The following is a 5,064-nucleotide window of genomic DNA, read 5'->3' as shown; positions in this document are numbered from 1 at the left end:
TCCATCGTCCTGGCCATTCGCCTGTTGGGGCCTCGACATGAACAGGCCATTCAAGCCGGCCCCCGGAAATTTCAAATTTGTCTTCGTACTAATCGACAAATTCTTGAAATGGATCGAGTACATGCCACTGGTCAAAGCAACTTCCGAGAAGGCTGTGGAGTTCCTCAATCAAATCATACAAAGATTCGGGGTCCCCAACAGCATAATTACTAACTTGGGCACCCAGTTCACTGGCACTACATTCTTGGACTTCTGCGATGACAGAGGCATAGTCATAAAGTACGTGTCGGTAGCCCATCCGTGGGCTAACGGTCAAGTGGAGCGAGTAAATGGAATGATTATCGATGCTTTGAAGAAAAGGCTATACACTGAAAATGACAAAGCACCAAGATGATGGATGAAAGAGTTACCAGCTGTGGTCTGAGGTCTTCGAACACAGACTAGTCGCAACACGGGTGAATCACCCAACTTCATGGTTTATGGCACAGAAGCAGTGCTCCCTTCGGACGTGGTCTTTGGATATCCAAGAGTCGAACGTTTCGACCAGCCTTCGGCCGACCTCGCCAAAGAGCTCGAAATCAACTGCACAGAAGAAAAGCGCTTAATCTCATGCCTTCGAACAACAAAGTACCTCAAAGCTATTAGGCGGTACCACAACAGGAACGTCAAAGACCGCTCTTTCGTGGTCGGTGATTTGGTACTCAAGTGAAAAACAAGCCAGGAAGGAATGCACAAGTTATCTACACCCTAGGAAGGACCCTTTGTGGTCACCAAAGTCACACACCCTGCATCTTATAGACTGGCGTACCCAGATGGAACACGCTTGCCCAACTCCTGGCACATAGAAAAACTGCGCCGTTTCTATCCCTAAGTTCCAGCACATTTCATTTGTAAACCTTTTGTGATGAGTAATAACAAAATTTGTCTTTCTTGCTATATGCTTTTTCATACGCAGAGTATTCGACAAGTACTACAATTACTTTCAAGGACAAAGATCCTCACAAGTCTTCAACTTGACTCAACAATGCGTCACTCAAACAATATTACAGCGCTCAAAACCATGGTTATGATAAATTAAGCTTTATTACAAACTTTATGAACAAAGTTTACAATAAACACCCCTCTGGGCGGTCTCTAGTCTACTCCTACAGACTACTTTACAGGCCTACTGCTCGGGCTGATCACCCGCACGGCTCTGCTGCCCAGTCGAAGGGGTCGGGGCCACCGGCGTCTGGCTGGTCGAGACCGCAGGCGTCGACCGTCCATCTCCTGCAATGGACACCCCCGACAACTCCCTGGCCGACCTATCTGATCCTGGTTGATTGTGGGGAGTTGACGTCCCACAAAGGTTTATGTCGCCGATCACTGTCGACGACAGGTCGAGCAGGCTGACACGAAGTTCATCGGCCTCCTGCGGACCAACCTCCTTGGGATACCCCCTCTCTAGCCGGGACAAGTCGACCAGGGGGTAGTGGGCACGCACCATGCTGAGGACGTGCGCCCTGGCAAACTTCCCGGCGTCCTTGACAAATTGCAGAAGCCAACCCCACGCCTGCTGCGCCTTCTCGACCGAGGTCAGCCTCGGTGCACGGGGCTGGTCTTCGGGGAGCTCAGGGTTGATCAAGTCCAGAACTGGGGCCACTACTTTCCAGATCTTGATGCAGTTGGTCTTCCAGGAGTCCCGGTCCTTGACCAGCTCATTGAGGTGCTTCTTGGTGTTGACTGTAAGCACTATAACAGAATTTTCAAAGAGAAACAAGCAAGCAGTCATTACAAACACGACAAGAGGAACATTGCGTAGTCAACAAAGGGCGAAACGACTCTTACCAGCCAATTCTCGACTCTTGTTCTTCAGCTCCTCGCCAGCCCGACGCCCGGCCTCCAGTGCGCCGGTACGCTCCTGGTCGAGTCGCTCCCTTTCTTCTCAGAGGCGCAAAATCTCCTCCTCCAGATCTGTAGAAATAGTCGCTGGTCAACAAAACCAATCGCGTAGTCAACCTACAGCTGCTCGGAACGCATGACTTACCTTTCTTCTCCCGATCCTTGTCGGCTAGTCGCCGGTTAAGATCGAGCAGGCGCTCCTCCTGAGCCGCCTTCTCGGCCGCCTTCTCCTTGGCTTCTGACCGAAGGCGGTCCACTTCAGTGGCCAGGGCCTTATTCTTGGCCATGACCCCTTCAATTTGGTCGAAGCACCTCTTTCGGTACTTCGCCGTTTTCATTGCGCCCTGCAGGAATTACATGTATTGAGAAGCAAACAACAGTACATACACATTTTGGGCAGAACACAAGAACACTTACCTTGACTTCTTTGACGAGCCGCTTGGCAGCGCACTCTACTCTGGCCGCCTCCTTTGTCTCGGCGAGCTCTTCATGACCGATGAAGTGGTCCCCACGTTGGCGCCACACGAAAACATGTTGGCGACCATCCTGGGGGCGCCCCTGGATCTCCTCCATCTTGTCGTCGGAGGTCGCCTGGGCCTCCTCACCCTCCGCGCTACCCCCAGCCGTGGTAACAGGTATCACAGGACCCTTACCCCGACCAGGGGAGCCCTTTGGTGAAGAAGCCTCCTCCCGGGGTGGAGTTGGGGCCCTTCTTTCTTCAGCGGGCGGGGGAGTCGGGGCTCTGTCTCCCTCCTCTGCGACACTGCTTGGGGGAGGCGTCCTTGTAGCCTCATCATCCCTTGCAGGGGTGCTCGCTCCGGTCCTCGCCTGAGCCGGGCCCTCCTCGGCAGTCTCCGCCGCAGTCACTACCGTAGGCTGCTCCTCGGTTTGTTCCTGGGTGGTCTGCGGGGCGGCATTTTCGACGACAACCGCTGGCTCGGCCGTTTTCTGGCCGGCGATGTTGCCCGGGTCAACATCCCACGCCGCACTGACAAAAGAAGATATCATGCTGACATCACAACTTGCAAAGTAAAAAAAGGGGGGAAGGAAGCGCAGAAGACAAGTTGTGAAACTCACAGGTCGGAGCTCCTGTGCGTCGCTGCGAAGAACCTCCTCCTGGTCCTACCGGTCGCCGCTGAAGCTTCTGCTGCCCCAAGTCATGTTGGCTCGGCGTGTGGGGCAGGAGGATCACTGGTCATCCAGCCTGGAGTGATTGGCGCGACGTCAGGCTGACTGCACGGTCTTGGGAGCAAAGATGGTGCAGCCTCCTCCTCATCGTCGTCGTCGTCGGTGATCCTCACGAGCCGACGATGCTTTGGAGCCTGGCTGGTCTCCACCGGCAATGCCTCCGTAGGGGATGGCTCTGCGGCCACTGGCCTCTTCCCCGCTACCCTATCTTCAGTGGTCGGTGTTGACAGTCCTTAAGTATCAAATATAATCATCAAATAAACAAAGAAAAGGATCCACCGAGACTTAGGGTTTTATCTGACAGAATTCCACAAGTTTTGACGTTTGTCTATTTCTGCAGGGGGTTATCAGGAAATACGGAAGAAAGGCCCACACGTTGGGATTACATAGAGATATTAACGTGTCGTGCAATTATCTTACATCTAGAAGACTCTAGAAGCCACAGGAACGAAGCGGAGACGAAACGGGGCCTGGCCCAGGGCGCCCGCCCAGGAGACCAGGGCGCCCGCCCCCCTATAGAGTCCAATCAGAACTCTCTTTCGAGATTACGCTCCACCGACCTAAAGGATCAAGGATAACCGTTCAATCAATGTCGGTTTGATCCGACGGCTCATATTCACTTAGAAGGACTATAAAACCAGACCCCCTGGCCCCTGGAGGAGAGAGCCTCTCAACCCCAATTCATTATTCCTCAAGAGAGAAGAAGCCTATGATCAAGCCTAGAGTCACCACATCAATTAGACATCTAGATTAGCATAGCTACATAGGATTAGAACTAGAAGGAGTCCATCTTCGATTGGTTTCCAGATCTGTCAAGAGGATTCTTGGTAATTCTCTAATTGTTCTTCTAATTGTTCATCTTTGTTCTTCAATATTATGAATATGACTTTGTTCTACTTCAATATATTGCTTATGACTTTGATCTACTTGTTTATATTCAAGATTATATTGTTCATAGTTTATCATAATAATATACTTGGCTTAGTTAGATTGGATCTATATACATGTTTAGGATCATATAGCGTTTATCCATCGGATCCATGGGTAAATGATAGATATTGTGTAGGCGTGGTGCTTATACCGTATTTATCTGCGATTGTACCCAATATGCCAGATCGTGGGGTAGTTCGTGATAGTGACAGCTTCATTGATTCTTATATAGTCCCCCTCTCGTGTATTGGGCTGGCAGAGCAACATTATTACAGGGAATGATTACAATGTTTCTCATATTCCTTGCTAATATCACTATGCATGGGCGTAGTCTTGTCTCGCAATGATTGCTAAGTATGCTTGCACTAACTATGATAATGCTAGACTGTATAGTTAAGAATAACTTAGGAAATATTCTTGTAGTTCGTCCTAATTCCATGCTAATGACTTTCTAGAATATCTAATTGAGGTGCTTATCATATTTATTATGTGGCTAAGTTATGCTGATCAGATTAATTATCTTTGTCACTATTCATTACTTTATATATCTTTTATGTGACACTTATCCCTATATGAAAGAGTTAGATAAGTGTTCTCAATTATACATGCAATGATAGATACTCAATCTTATATTCCATTCTATAATCAACATTGATGATTGCTAATCCCTTCCTAGTGGTAAAAATATAAATAACGATACCTGGAATACTTCCCGGTTAAAATGCGACATCAGTATTAATCTGTGCGCTTGCAGATCCCATTCATAATTTATTTAGATGAGCAATTGCATATTTCAATACCGTGTCTCTCATGTCATGATGGGGATGACAACTTGGCTTAAGTGGTATGAGGGATAGGTTTGGCATTTTTGGCACCATTATCAGAATTAGAAAACTAAGTCTACTTTTGGTAATGATGTTAAGAATACCCAACAAGCATTTTTGATGCCGTTGCCGGGGAAGGTTGATTACTAATCAGGAATGAATATAGAATTTTGAGTTATCATTCGCATCACTAATATGATTGAGCTTATCAATTCTCTCTTACAGTTTTACCCCGATATTT

The sequence above is a fragment of the Sorghum bicolor genome, chromosome 2, assembly GCF_000003195.3.
Source record: "Sorghum bicolor cultivar BTx623 chromosome 2, Sorghum_bicolor_NCBIv3, whole genome shotgun sequence".
Classification (NCBI taxonomy): Eukaryota; Viridiplantae; Streptophyta; class Magnoliopsida; order Poales; family Poaceae; genus Sorghum; species Sorghum bicolor.
Note: the sequence above shows the minus strand (reverse complement) of the source record.